Source organism: Alligator sinensis, unplaced genomic scaffold (assembly GCF_000455745.1).
Source record: "Alligator sinensis unplaced genomic scaffold, ASM45574v1 scaffold1509_1, whole genome shotgun sequence".
NCBI classification, from domain to species: Eukaryota; Metazoa; Chordata; order Crocodylia; family Alligatoridae; genus Alligator; species Alligator sinensis.
In genome coordinates this window covers 370,398-386,287 of record NW_005842711.1, presented here as the reverse complement: position 1 = coordinate 386,287, position 15,890 = coordinate 370,398, and the positions used below count along the sequence as shown (strand labels likewise).

The window sequence follows — 15,890 nt, the reverse complement described above, 5'->3', positions numbered from 1 at the left end:
ACAAAAGCATGGGGAAAGTGCCCACAGCCAGCACTTGTCCCAGTGGAAGCAAGGGAAATCAACTATTGCTAAAGCCTCCCCAGTGCTGTGGAGGAAGAGGGCCAAGTGCAGCACAGAAGGATTAACACACGGACTGAGCCATGGCAGGACAAAAATCCGCCCTTGGAGCTCAAACCACACTCCACACACCCAGCATCACCCAGCTGCAGGGAAATGCTGTGCAAAGTCCTGTGTGACCAGCCCCAGGCTCCAGCGTGGACCTGCAGGTGGGGACGGCCACAGCTCCTACTCCAGGCCTGAGGAGAAGCATGTCCTATTCCGGCTACTGCTTCCGCTGCACTGGCTGGGGATGGAGCCTGTAGATGTGGGGCAGGGCCATTAGGGGGTGCTGGGCCCGGGCCCTCAGTGAATCTTAATCCACCTCTGAGCTGCAGACACTTTCCCTGCGCTACCCTACAGTGGGCAGTTTTCCCTGTGCAGCTGCTGAGTAAAGCGACAGTGGTGGTGGTTGGGTCCTAGAGCCTATTCTCTCCCCACCTGCTCATCCACCTCTGACCTGCACTGGAGTACCTCTGGCCCACAACCTGAAAAGTTTGTCAACTCCCTGTGCTAGGCCAGCCACACATAGGGAAGGCTGACAGCTGGGTGGATGCATCCCCCATTCCTTCCCCCAGCAGATGAAAAGATTCCATTAGTTGGGGGCCACAGGAAAAGTGAAGGTGAGAGATACTGAGCACATGATTTATGGATCTGTCAAGCCAAGCCCAGGTATGTTAAACCAGAGGTGTCAAAGACACTTATTTGCCCCACAATGCTATCTGTGGACCTCTGACTGACCCCCTCATGCCACATACAGCATGTTCCAGACTGACCCTGCATGCTACAAAAAGCATGCACCAGTCCCAGTCTCAAGCGCTGCATGCAGGAACAGTCCTCGGTAAATTCTGCATTTGATGTGCTGCACTACACCCATTTCAGGGCTCACACATTAGATCCAGCAAGCAAGGCCAGTTCAAGGCACATGCTGCACATGGACCCAAACTGGGCCCAGAGAACAGCCTCACGTCAGATCTAGAATGCAGGGGAAGTCCAGGGCATGAGCTGCATGCAGTGTACTGGATGTGGGCCTAAACTGGGCTCTCAATCCGGGGCACATGCTGCATGTGGGCCCCAGGCTGAGCCCACAGGCTACCAGGCCTGTGTGCTGGATCCAGGAGGCAGCACTGGTCCAGGTCGCAGTCTGAACATGGTGGCCGTCTGGGGGCATGGACAGCATGTTTCACACAGGCCTGGATGAGGCCGACAGGCCAGCCTCATGCACTAGATCCTGCATGCAGCACCCATACTGGCCCAGCCCTACAACGTGGATGCAATGTACAGGGCCAGTCTATGTGCCCAATCTGGTCCATGGACCAGCCCCAGGCCTCTCATGTGGCCTGCACAGCCTGATGAATTGACCCCCCCCAAGTTAAAAAAAAAAAAGTCCTGAGCTGGACTAGGTCAGGTGGCAAACCTTCTCAAACTTGATTTGCAGATTTGTTACATGGGACTTGGAAAAAGGATCTTTGTTTTTGCTTGTTTGCATTGAAATAAAACAACCTATGGCAAATTTATATTTCTAGTACTGCTACTGCCTTTGTGATACCAACTGCAGCCTAAAGATAAACTGAAAGGCAGAACTTCCCAAGTGGTGCTTCCAGGTTTGTCTTATTACCCTGCCCTGCGCCACTAAGACAAGCCTGGAAGCATCAATTACATTAAATTAAATGGGTGAAAGGGTACCATGACTTTCAACAGCAGGGCAGGCTGGGAAACCTCACCAGACTACATAGGCAGAGTTAACAAGCTGCTACTCAGTCTGGTGCAAGCTCTGGTGAAGGAAAGACCTGAAGGTACAATTTGACAAGCACTAATAAAGGTTTCAGAGTTCTGGATTGTGCCTTCTTTGTCTTTTTCATCTTGTGGTTAACAAACTGGGCTTGCCCTTGAATCTTTTGAATTTGTGAACTCTGAACTAGCTGTGAAATTACTTGCCTCATCTCACAGCAAGGGGTATCTTGACTGCCCATCTGATTTTAAATTAGTTTGTGCATCTGATAAAATACCAGAATATGTTAATATGCAGAGAAGGTATGGGGAGGGGATCTTTAACAGCCTTTAATTGGGGGGGAGGGGGGGGGAGAAGAAATCTTTAATAGTCTTTATTTGTGCATCAAATAATGGAAAAAGTGGGATTCATTCAGTTGTATGGTGCTAAAATGAACAGCAAAGCTGGACCAAGTGAAATGTATAACCTGCTGCTGAGCCAGACACTGGAACATAAAGCTAGGTTGGTCAGAAGGAAAGGTGCCATTATGTTTGCATGCAAGAAAACATTGTAGAGTACAGTGAAATAATGGATTTATTTCTTATTAAGTAATGCAGTAGCTGCCAAAGGGTGAAAGGTAACATGTCTGCTACTGGTTGTGGGCTTCACTCAAGCAAGAGAAGAATCCAGGGCTCCAAAATGAGCTGAAAAACAGGACACATAAGAAAGGAAAAGCTGAACTATACAGCTATCAGGTGGCTGCAAAGACAAGCAACTTCAGTTTCTATTTTTCAGGCAGTTGCCGGATAAAAAGCAAACACACCCTTACATATTGGGGGAAAAACCACTGTGTACAGAATGAGCAGCTATGAGCTCAAGTTTAATTCTGGGTACAGCTGCATTTTAAGGAATGAAGGTTGGAAACATTACTCATCTATTGTTCACGTTTATAAATCAGAAAAAAGTAAAACCTACCCTAGACACCCAGGAGCTTTCTGCGAGTGAAAAAACAGTGATGTATAGGAGCTTCTTATTAAAAATTCTGGCACAGAGAAGGAGAGGCCAGACAGATTTCCCACTTTGAGAGTAATCACACTAGTGGATGCAGCTAAATCATTGCTCTTACTGAATTATGGAATTCCCCTGAGCCTGCCCCTTCTGGGAGAAGTAGGTCTAAACCAAAATGCTTGGTTTCCTCACTATTTACACCTGGTCTTCCAAAACACAGGCACAAACCTCTCCACCAGCATTGTCAGTTTATTTTGGCTTAAGATACAAACAACAATAACTACAGGGGTAGACAAGGTAACTACTTGCAGTATGGTTCTGCTCCCCCATCTCCACTACCTGGCACAGCTTGACACCACCACCTCAGGTCTCTCATGTGAAGCAAGTTTAATTTCCTTGATGCTGCTAGGTCATTTCTTAACAACATGCCCCAATGGTGGTGGTCTGTTACTTATCTTTAGCATAACACCTGCATAAAGCACTGGGAGCTTAATAGTTATACTGCAGTGATCTTCTCCAAGGACTAACAACAGGGCTTTTAATCAGAGTGATAACGGGGCATCTTCACAGATCTAAATATAGCCGAACTTAAATCAGCCCTTCAAATCCAGTCTCAACTTTTGCAGACTTAGTGTTAGTCATGGCATATAAAACCTGGTTAACTCAAAAATGAGCAAACATAGGTACCCTAATGAAAACACTACTACAGCATTTAAGACTCATTTTGTTACCAAAATGAGACCAGTGAGAATTCAAGTTTCAGCTTACCAGTGTTATTCATTCCTGAGTTTGGTAGTGCTGTAAAGGGATGCATGTGTATGTGTTCACTTACAGTAAGAACAACCAGTGCAGGCTTCTGCCTTATTTTTGTGATTTTATACTTTCAGTAGGCACACTGTCTTTCTACATAATATAGAAAGCTTTGAACATGCCTATGAAGAATCTCACAGGGATAGATTTGTACAAAGAACTAGAACACAAGAGGAGTAGGCAGTTTCGTACTGGTTGTGCAGTGCTGTGGGTAAAGAAAACAAGATTTTCACCTAGTTGTACAGCTCCACAGCTGCTTTCACCACTGTTTGTTCATTGCTACACAGTTAAATTACATAAGACACAGACAGACCTTCAGAAGCCAACCTGTCTATATTTGTAATTACTGTTGCATGGATACCTACCAATTTTGAGGTTCAAAGTATTTTAATTGCATCTGAAAATAACTGAATTAAACATGCCTGCAATTTGCAGATATCAGAAGGGATGTCAGGCCTGGTAAAGCTTCAGCTGAAAAATTCACCTGGCATTTATTAGGATAGTATCAGAGCACAATTACAAATCATCACTGGTTGTACCATCATTCTTGAATGGCACAATTCCTCAAATGTGATTGATAAACATGCATCTTTATTTTAGAAGGAAAAAACCCTATAACTAGAGCAATAATCTCACTGAAGACTGAAATGCTTAGTAAATCTGAATAATACTTAAAAGTGGGGAGGATGGGGGGGTGCACATGTGCAAGAAGGAAAAATGTTACTTTCCAATAAACAGAAAAAGGCTTTAGAGAGATTCTAATGAGTTATTTTTCACCCATTCACAGGAGTGGTGAAACTGCCTTCTCAGACCATACAGCCAAGACAGAAACAAGTTATTTTGACAGGCACAGGCCTGTGGCAGAGCTAAGACTAGAACTCTGAACTCCCATGTATAGGCCCAAACTACTCTGACCACACTTCCAATTACTGGCAAAAACCTTTAAAATATTTAACCTTATGTAGCTACAGGGATGTTTAAAGACCCAGTAATAAGCATCAAACCGCAGGTCTATTTAAGTATTTATCCATCTTTCTCTTATGGAAAAACTCATGTCAACTATACGCATCTAATCTTTACCGCAGGTCTAAACCTGTCCATAGCTTCTCTGTTCAAATGTAGCTTCCACAACTGTCTGGGCATCTGCTTGTAACAAAAAGACAGTAAAACAGGGTTTGCAGTGAACTGCTGCTTCAATTGCACTGCAAGAATCCTTAAGGTAAGCTACATAATAGATGTCAAAGCTTTAAGATCCGAGGCCACAGAACGGAAGAAAGCTTTGCAAGTTAGTACCATCTGGCATTAGTGTAGTACTCATGGACTCCTTTGTTCCAGACCAGGGGTGTCCAACCATACAGTCTGTAGAGCTGTGCCATCTGGCCCCCACTACTGCCCCTGGGTCTGATCAGACCCACACAAGGCATTCCCATGGTGCAAGGCAGTCCAAAGGCTGGATCCAATTATGGAGTCTCTCCCCTTTACCTTTCCCCAGCACGCCCATGTAGCAACTGGAACACAGCTTGTGCAACGAGGCATCCACTCTGCAATGCTACACAAGGCACCTAATTCCAGGCACTCTAGGACCCAAGCTACACGTAATGCTTATAGGCAGTGTGTGCAGCATAGGTCCCAGAGCTGCCAGGGCAGTCACCACGTGCAGTGCAGCTGGTGCTCCAGCCAGCCTGTACAGTACACAGAACTTGTTCTGGCTCCTCCAGGATCTGCAGTGCAGATCCCAGACCAGCTGGAGTATCTACCAGATCACGCAAGCTGGGAGGAGGGGGGAAGAGATCCATGGAGCCCAATGTGGTCTGCAGACTGGCCCCATATTACTTGTCCAGCCCATAGGGCCAGATGAGTTTGAAGCCCCTGTTCTAGACAAATCAGTATAAGCCTCAGCAAGTCTCTTGAACAAGATTTAAAAGCCTCTTGCCCCTTGTGACCATTAAACATCCAGCATCACCTTTGGTAAGAATCTGGATGTTTAATGCAACGCCCAAATTTCTAGTTGGGTCAGAGGCACAAATTTGTACACAGTCTGTCAATGTAGTAACAGTGATTACATAACACAGTTGCTGCAACATAGTGACATCAAGAAATTTAAAGATGTACACGTATTTACACAGCTGGAAATAAGGGTTACTTTCCACAAATTACCAGCAAGTCTTCCTTGGACAAATATTCAAGAATCCACAGCTTAGGTCAGCAGTAGCCATTGTAAGTAACACTTGTCATCTGTTGCCCTTCACTTGCACAGCCTTCCTGGGTGCCATTTAAACAGTTATCATACACCAAAGAGGATTCATTTGCAATCCTTGGCTATAAACACAGAGTTTAATAAGGTCCAGCTACTAATAGTTCATTTTCCCCAATTTCTTGATAATTCCTTTCAAGAGAAATGGGGTGAGCTTCATGTAAAACTATACAAAAAATAATTCTTACACCACTAAATTTGCATTGGATACATGTCCATTAGTTAAGCCAGTATCAGCACAATTTCACCTCAGAGGTACAAGCCCTCAAACAAAACACTACTACCAGCTCATTCAAATTCACAGCAGACCTGCCCCATTTTCATTACGCAATGTGTCAGTGAGGAAGCACAAATAGGATTACTTTTCCATCTGACCGATTTAGGCAGCTGGTGAGAACAGCATTTGTGCCACCAGCCGGACTGCATTGTCTGGAACAAATCCAATAGTCACACTTATCAGAATCCTTAATTCTTGCTCCTGTGGCTGTGGAAGCTGCCCTCTACAGTTACCTGCATGATTTTTCCTCTCAAATGAACCATACCCATAGATCTGGTACATGGCTGTTACTGCTCGCCAGTTTAACAAAGGCCTGTCGCCCCACAAGATGCAGACTGCTCCATGCTCATGGTATGAACTCCTAAAACTTCAGAAATTAAAATATGAGAAAGTCCTAGGGTCCTAATCTTAAGTGCCTGAAATGGGGCTTCCCCTCTTCTTCCTAAAGAGGACTATCCATATCAGAAGACCTCATTGCTAAACGAAATAGAGAAGTCACTTACCAGTAATTCAAGTTTAATGTGCAAAGTTCATATGCACCTTCCACTATGGGTATGTGCACCTTAAGGACTCTAGGTCAGATTTTCAAGATAACCTTCCCCCCCCCGGTGTATTTCTGCCACAAGCTCAAAGAAATTGCTCACTGCCAGACTGTCATCTAGGAAAGGGTAAGAACTCTAATGCCTTTCCTCCTGAAGTGGTTAAGAGTCCTCAAGACTTTCTAGAAACTGACCAGGAGGGCTGAATTTGTAACGGTCTTACCTACCATAAAGCAGATATATTTTCAGTGGCAATATGTAACAGATGTGGTAAATAAGTGTCCTGAAAACGGAGCTGTAAGCCAGTGTCCTGGTCCCAGGGATAGGATTATTATGGCTAGAATTACCATCTTGAAAGTGTGCTTGTAAATGAAGGAGTTAAGTTTCCTTAAATCCAAGACTAAATGCCATTCGTCTTTGCATTTTGGGACCAAGCAGCAACTGCCACAAAACCCCTTTCCTGTGCATTGCAGAAGTATTTCTGTGGATAATAATGCTATAATAGAAGTAACCTCCTGCTAAAGCAACCCTTTCTGAGAAGGGCCCCTTTAAAAAGTGCTGGAAAAATAGGTTAGGATTAGGCAGCATATTAAGCTAGACTGTTTAGCCAGCACTGTCAACGTCTAAGATCCACTGGGGCTGTCGTAGTGCAGACCCATGCAGACCAGAAGTAGGCCATGCAGTTGCCGAAGGGAAAGGAAGGAGGTGATAAAGGCTCAAGAAGTTGAATGTATCAAAAGCTTCTTGTTTCCAAAAACTTGGTGAGTTAGGGGCTACAGGAGAAGAGTTCTTCCTCTTTTGAAAGCCAACACTTGGAAAAACAGAACACTAGAAAGAGGCTGTGATGGTCCCTGGACTGAAACATGGCTGCCGTTTATGATCCCTCTTCAGGACAGAGCTATAAAACTTGAAGATCCCCAAAAGCAAGCTACAGCCCTGGATTCATAAGTATACGTGTAGTGTTTCATCCAATTTAGAACTGAAAAGCTTTTCCCTTTCAAAGGGAAGGTCCTCCACAACATATTACAACTCCCTAGTAAATGCATAAAACTGAAGCCAGGACAAGTATCTCATGAACACAACAGTGGCAATGGTCAAAGATGCATTATCAGCTGTGCTCAGGCTAGCTTGAAGCAAGACTGTAAGAGATTCTCTCACTAACACTTCAAAACATACAGATTCTCATCTCATACCAGATAAAAAAAAAGCCTGCTAACTTGCAGCTCAGAACACAAACTTTTTTCCCCCAAAGAATCCAGTTTCTGGCTCTGTGTGGGCATGTAGAGCAACTCTGCTTTTTGCTTTAGTCTGGAAACTACAAAAGAAGAAAGCAAAGGTTGAATGCAGACTCTACATGCCTAGAAGAGACCTGACAGTTTTGAATCAACTGCACAGGAGCCTAATCAAGTTAACAGGAACCAACCATACAATTCTTTAAACAAACAAATAACCCCCCCAAAAAACACATGCGCGCACACACACAAAAGCATACCCTCGCTGACAGAGAGGACTATTTATACTGTGGTGCAAATTGCTGGAATATACAAGCCTATATGTAGGCTCTCTAACCTTCCTAAGTATTTCCAGGATTTAGATAACCCTGAATAGGCCTCTGTCTGTGGTGCTGCAAGAAGGACAACTACTTTCTCAGGGATGAAGACTACAGCAGGCTCTCATCCAAGAGATCATATTCAGATTCCTCACTTTCCAGAAAAGCAAGACCCAGAGGGTGAGCCTGTTATACTGGAGGTAAATGGGATCTTAAGTGGCACAGAATCTCCACAGTCACCATTACATGGAAGGTCTACACCAAAAGTGGCTGCATTAAAAAGCAGGAAGAGACCCAAAGACACCTGAGCTGGAAATGAGACAGGAGACAGCAAAGAGGTCTAGGACTTCTATCCAGAAGGGGTTCCATTAGCTCCTGTAAAGCAAAGGAAAAAGCGTACCCAAAGCCACGGTCACCGCCAAATAAAAAGTGAAGACATTCCAACTTGAAACCAAGGTCAGTCACCTGAATGGAGCTGAAACTGGTGGGCACATTATATCAGTAATTGGTGTCAGGACAGCCAGGGAAAGCAGCAGACTCCAGTCCCAGCTGGATCATTAAGTTACTCAGACCCAAAGATACCAGTACTAGCAGATCAGATGAGAAGCCTCCTTCTACCCTAGGTCTACCATCTCTCAAAAGTAGCCAACACCAAAGTAGCAAATCCATGAAGAGAAGATGACAGCAGAGAGGCAAGAGAGTCCGTCTGGAGCTTATACTGGTGCTTCTTTGATATCACAGAGATAGCCTCTCTAGAGAGGTACTAGAAAGGCTCTGCACCCTACAGTAAGAAGCCTATTTCCATGGATTTACCTGGAGTCTGACCTAAACCAGAAAATGATTTTACTAGTCACATGCTTCCCTGGGATGACAGCTAATCAAGGGGTAGAGGGTAATAAAGTCTCATTCAGGTACAGCACCCACAGAACACAGGTCAACGGAGCTTCATGCCTCACTAAAGGCCAGGGATAGAGGGGGACCAATACCATCAGTCTCATATGGGATCAGCATGGATAAAAGGAAAATTGACAGCATTGGAAATAGGCTTTTTTGCCTGATGTGGCTGATAATGTGGTCCCCTCCCAGCGCCACTGCTGTGTGCCTCAGTGCAGCCCAGCCCAGCCGGGAAGAGCCCAGCAAAGGCCCCAGCCCCAGTCCAGTGGCAGCCTGCCCCGTGCAGATGTGGGGGCACATGTCCCCCGATGCCCTCCCAGCATGGCAGGAGGGCCCCCCCCAAATGACCCACTCACAGCTGTCCTGCGCCCCTGCTGGGCAGCGCCTGCCAGTCCCACTCCCTCATTACGGGGGCCTTAATCTGCCCCCCTCTCACACATACCTCTTCCCTCTCCCCACCCCTTCCCCCATACCAAACTTACCAGCCCAGCGCTGGTTTCCACGTTGCCCAGCTGCATATCAAAATCAGATTGGTATGGGCCAATACAGTGCCTTAAAAAAAAAAAGGGGGGGGGGGGGGGGGGGGAAATCGGCCATCGGTATCGGACAAAAACATCTCTATTGGTGCACTCCTAGCCAGAGACCAAAAGCTAAAAGAATAATTCTCAAGGAGAATCCTAAAACAAGCAAGCAAGCAGGTAGACCAGAAAACAGAAACAAATGAAGGGCCAGGAAATTAACACTTTTTCTGACCTTGGCCTTAGAACTGCTAAGGCCCACTCTCCACCCCAGCAAAAAAAAAAAAAAAAAAAAAAAAAAGTCTCTGGGTTTCTTCTTGTATATAAAACATCGGTCTGCAACATCTTGGCAACACACCCATATACCCTTGTTACAGCCCAACTGCCCAAGTAACAAAAAACATGGATGCCACTTTCTTAGTGAAATGCTCAAGGTGTTTACTGTATTCTGGGTGGCTGGAATCCACTGAAGACAAGAGACCTTAATATAAATCAGCAGCTTGAACAGCAGCCCCATATCTACAATGTCCAAAGACACCTAAACAAGCAGTAAGATTTACCCTGTTAACAATGTACCACTCTGCAAGGTTTATCTTCTCCAACTGGCTTAGAATCGAGGGGAACTCTGTCCATGCTGATGACTCGGAACTAGTCTGCAGAGGTAGGTTTGAGACAAAAGGCATTTTCTGTAACCTCATGATCCTGGAAGTTTTACCATTAATATGCAGTTGGTCCAGGAAAAAAGATATCACCCACAAATATCCTTGTCCGTCATCAAGGACATCTATAGCTCAATAAGCTGGAGTGCTTCCTCAATGTTTCATTTGAACAGTCACCACATATGTCAAGATTCACTGTTCTCTAATGGCACAGTCACCTCTCCCACTGGGGCATTCAACTGAATAGGACACCAGCACTCTCACAGCACAAAGAAAGAATGAAGAAAAACAATTGCTCCATGAATAAATCTACAGGCAAGACGTTCCCATGTGCCAAACCTCATCAGTGGCCCTGGTACACACTCCTGTTGAATAGTGCTTTTGTGTCCTCCTGAATAGTGCTTTTGTGGGGGGGCAGCTGGACACACATAAGAAGAGTGGATGCTCAAACAACAATAAACAGTGTATGCTCACAGGCTGCCTTTGTACAACCCTTCTTGGCTACTAACTAGTTCTTGCTGGGGCCCTTCCTGTAGACCCTAATATGCTCGATGGCAATACGGTTTATATAGTATTTGCATGCATACACTTGACCAATGATTGGTTAAGGGAACAAGCAAAGGAAATTAGCAGCAAGAGAATGACAGGTGGGAATAATTTTAGAAAGTGCAGGTAAAGTCCAAAGTTAGACTAAAGGTAGCTTAAAAGTACATTTAATTGTTTTATGCCAGTTAAATGTGGTTTACAACAAGGCATAGCTTAAGTATGGGACAAAAATAAACATGTGACTATTTAGAGTAGAACCTATTAGAGAACTTAAAAAAAAAAAAGTGGCTTTATTTAGTAAGCTTGTTGATAATGAGCCAGGCAATAGAGTATAAAAATCTGAGTTCACCTAAGAATCGTTGCTCTTCAGCCTTGAAGTATGGTTTTTGCTAAACAGCCCATGTACCACAGAAGCAAGAGAAGTACTTTTTTAAAACTTAAATTTTAAACCTAGCCCTTTTTCCTTACTGGCTTGTCCCCCCCATACATACATTGAAAGGCTTTCCAAGACTTAAAGACTTTGAATTCAAGATTAATGAGTTTCAAAAATTAACAAAATTGTTATTGCTTTAGAACAATGCACATTTTACAGATTGTAATCATTTGCTCACTATGCCTTACTTGTACTGTTTGGTCAATTATATCTTCTCTGTAATTCATCACATAATTTGCTATTAGCATTTATTTACATTTATGCTTGTATTTAATTTTGTGGGACTGGTTCTTCAAATCTTTCTTGGTTCCCCCAAATACCTTTGGGAGTCAACACTCCCCCTTGTAAGTTAAGAAGTCTATATTAGACAGGCAGATTTTGTATCACTGTTCAGGAGACAAGTTAAATTCTCCCCATGCCTAAAGTTCCAACATCGATCTGTCCACAGAGATTTGTCTTTTTACACCTAACAGCAGGCAGACATCAATGGTGCATTAGCAGATGGCAGGAGGAACACCTACCTAAATTGCATTACCTGGGTACAAGTGCCTGTGATACATGCACACCTACAGCAGCATGTTCATATGTACAAGCACCTGAAGGAGAAACTATTTTATTCCAATAGTCCTAAATTGCTCCTTGTTATTCTCCCAGGGTGACCATATTTGTACCTTTCATTTATTTCTAGGCTTATTTTACCTAAGCCCCATAAAAGAATCACTTTATTCAGGAATTTGAAGGACTTCATAAGTATGTAAGCAACCCAAATGCATTCTGCACCAGACCAGATCAAGTTCTGTGGCATTATTAAAAGGTGAGCAGTAAAGAAAGAACAAATTGTGGTCATTATTTTGCTTCTTTAGGGACATTCCCCCCTCAAAACAGCTTATTTCCCCCCCAGTAGTTGCAGAATAAAACAAAGCTTCCCCATATTGAAGAGAACAGAAATGGGGGAAATCTCAGCCTGTACTTAGAAGGACAATGTGAATGCTTTTTATGAAAACAGTTCTCCCTAATGATTAAGTGAGTGGTAAAGCTTTAATTTTAGTTTTAAACAGCTTGACATTTTAAAAAAATCCCATCCTCTGTCAAAAAATCAGGTTCTCAAGGGAGCCTTTCAGCAACAGGGTAAAAGGTCCTTTATAAAATAAAAGCTGATTTAAACTAACTTTTTTTTTTTTTTTTAAGTTGTGAGTCTGAAAGGTGTATACACACTGAGCTTGATACCATTTATTTGTATTGCTATAACACAGGAGATAACCCATATCAGGTCTTGATTATGCTAAGAACCAAATAAGAGTTCCTGCAAAGAGCTTGCAAGTTCAGTAATAATTATAATTTTCCCTGTTGTAAGCAAGCAGCTAAACAAGTCTTTAAATCATTGTAAAAAGGTTAGCAATACAATACTGCCTCTTGTTTTAACATTTAATTAAACCAGTTCCAACTGTCTCTAACGTACTTCCACTGAAACTTATATTTACTGTAGGTCATTATATGGGTCACTACTGCTCTATAAGCAACTAGGCAAGGACAATTTACATTTGGCAGTCCAAGAAAAGAAGTGAAACTCAGATTGGGTCATTCAAGGGAGGAGTAGGAAAGAGCCTAGCTATGACCTCTAACACAATTACAAAGAAATGGGATTGGGAAGAGGGGCAGAAGGAAGAAGAGACCCTTCGCCATGGGGGTGGGGTATGAATGTCCAAGAATCCTTTGTTTGGCCCAAACAAATGGCTCAGAGCTTCCATGCAGCTGACATCTGTCTTCCAAAAACTCCTGGATGCTAACACTGCTGTTTCACAAAAATGGGCCCATGCTGACTCAGCCTCAGAATTCACATGTGCAATTTCTACATTTAGTCAGGTATCATTTTATCTACTACTTCTTTCCAGGCTCATCTGTTAAATACTTTAGTCACTTATTTACAACTAACTTGTCCTCATTCGCATTCAAGACCCAATATATATTTCAGTAGAGTGCTTATTTTAACTGAATATGAAGAACTCCAGAACTAACTAATGACTTCAAGTGAAGAGTGACTTATTTGAAAACTGAGTAAATTCATCCCAGTGTGACACCAAGACCAACAGGTAAAAGCAAAGTGATGTAGGACTCAGAATCAGAGATCACATTGCAACAAAACTTTCCAAAGTGCCTACCAGAGCACCTTCACAGAAAAAAAATTAACAAGTGACATTTCATTTGCTTTGAGACAAAGAATGATTTTGTTTCAAAGAAAAATGTAATCAACATTCTTTGCTAAGAGCGATTTGTGTAAAATACTCCCCAAAATTAGATTTTCTGCTGACAATTTGAAATAAATACTCTCTCTCCAACACCACCCACCTATGCTACATCTACCCTCAAAGTCTGAGTTAACTATCAAGGTACTGACACAGTGTGTTGAAAGGAAAAGTGAGCAGACCATTCCTCAGATATTTATTCCAAGCCCACAGACAATCAAGAGCTGTCCAGATTACTTGAGTGAGTTGACATACTTGCAAAGGTAAAGAAGCAGTTACTTCGGAAAATCTTAAATTCATCTTATAAACAGGCCCTTAGAACAAGATCCACCATTGTCCATCATCATCTATACTAAAACAAAGCAGTTATAACATAGTACAGAGGTCAAACTATTCCTCCTACACCCATGTTGCCCTGACATTGAGGCAGCTGAACAGATTTAAATAAAATAAAATAAGTCATGAACTCTGGTTTTATTTTCCACCCCCACCCTCATCAAGTGGTCTTCTGTGCATTACTGAACATTGTCTCAAAGTAAGGAGATGGAGCCAAGGCAAACAATATGGGGGAGCGAACTCTGCATTTTGAAAGCACCACAAAAGGTGCCAAGCCCATATAACAAGACAGCATAAAATTCAAAAACAGGGTAGTATCAAAATACAAATACCCAGCAGGACAGGACCCATTGCAGTGCTTGGTATGATTAAACAAATACATAAAACTGAAGAGGGATGTGTGAAATACAGTCTTATGTCTAATTGACAAAAGTTGCAGAAATTAAGCTTGTTAGCCTGTTCTCATGTACCACTCAGGCATGCATTAAACAATGCAGAGGATCCTGGCACTTTGAAGTACAGTATGAGACTGATTTGTTTTCTCACTTTCATAGACCTGTTCCCCTTTGCACAGTGACAATAGAAATAACGCTGTTACTTTACCTATATGCCTCAGCACTGAGTAAGAACAGAATTTCCAATACATTTCTTTAGTCAGATAGATTATTTTGCATTTGGCAAAGCACAGGGAAAGTCTGATCTCATATGAACACTGCTCCTACTCTCAGTTACATCAGTCAATGCAAGACTGCCAGTCTGCCAAAAGGTTCTGGCACATCTGAAATCACGTAATCAAGTCCCCATCTAATTATGTTAACATAAGCTAATGCATTCATCTTAGCACAGGTGCATAGATGTTATAAGTAACTCCCAAGCCAAGGTAGTGAAAGGATATGCAGAAGCTCCAAATTAAAACACACAACTGCAAGCATAACCATGACAATGAGAAAAGCGAGATTTTGTATGGCAATATATGCTCATATGCCATTGGTCCCAAATGCCACAGGAAAACCCAACAATAAAGTTGCATTTCCATGAGGGAGTATTATGGCCAGACCCACAAAGTGGTAAAATTTGTTATGACAATTACCTTGAATTAGAGCTGACCCTTGTGTGTTCCGTTTTTCTTCACCGACATTACCCTCTGACCTTCATTATTTTATTTTTACTGGAAAAAAAAAATCTGAAGAGAGAAAAAAAAAAAAGGATATTTTACATGGGAATCAAGCCTAATGATGACAATCATTTAAGATGCTCTAATCTTGACACCACTTCCTTCATGGACCCGTACTGTCCCTTTTAAATGTTTCACTTCAAGGCAGTCTAGTGTGACCTTACTTGTGAACCAAAAACAGGCTGTTTTACCTTGCACAACAAATTCTGAATAGGCCCTATTACTGACTCATGCATTTCAGTCCAAAAGGGTGACAGCCAACTGGTGAAGAGAAGGCAGCATTCAACACTATTGTCTGCTCTGGGTAACAGGCAAACAACATGCTGTTAAGAGCCTATCCAACAAGCTCCTAAAAGTTCAAGTCTGGTATGAAACCTTGCTCATGGAGACCATCCTTCGACCTGGAAGGGTGTGGGAAGTGGGGTCCCACAGGGTTCGGTCCTTGGACCGATACTCTTTAATGTCTTCATCAGTGACTTGGACGAGGGAGTGAAATGTACTCTGTCCAAGTTTGCAGATGACACAAAGCTATGGGGAGATGTGGACAAGCCGGAGGGCAGGGAACAGCTGCAAGCAGACCTGGACAGGTTGGACAAGTGGGCAGAAAACAACAGAATGCAGTTCAACAAGGAGAAATGCAAAGTACTGCGCCTAGGGAGGAAAAATGTCCAGCACACCTACAGCCTAGGGAATGACCTGCTGGGTGGCACGGAAGCAGAAAGGGATCTTGGAGTCCTAGTGGACTCCAAGATGAACATGAGTCGGCAGTGTGACGAAGCCATCAAAAAAGCCAATGGCACTTTATCGTACATCAGCAGATGCATGACGAACAGATCCAAGGAG

General features: G+C 43.2%; 1 protein-coding gene across 14 annotated transcripts in view; it reads right to left on the bottom strand.

The window, feature by feature from the left end:
• Positions 1–15,890, bottom strand: part of BRD4 (bromodomain containing 4) — a 131,057-nt gene that overhangs the window by 78,306 nt on the left and 36,861 nt on the right. For 12 of the 14 annotated variants that reach the window (XM_014524941.2, XM_025216162.1, XM_025216165.1 and 9 more), the window contains exon 2: positions 14,964–15,056. The exons of the other annotated variants lie outside the window; for them this stretch is intronic. The gene's annotated coding sequence lies outside the window, so the exon portion shown is untranslated. The remainder of the gene's footprint in view (positions 1–14,963; positions 15,057–15,890) is intronic. 14 annotated transcript variants of the gene reach the window in all.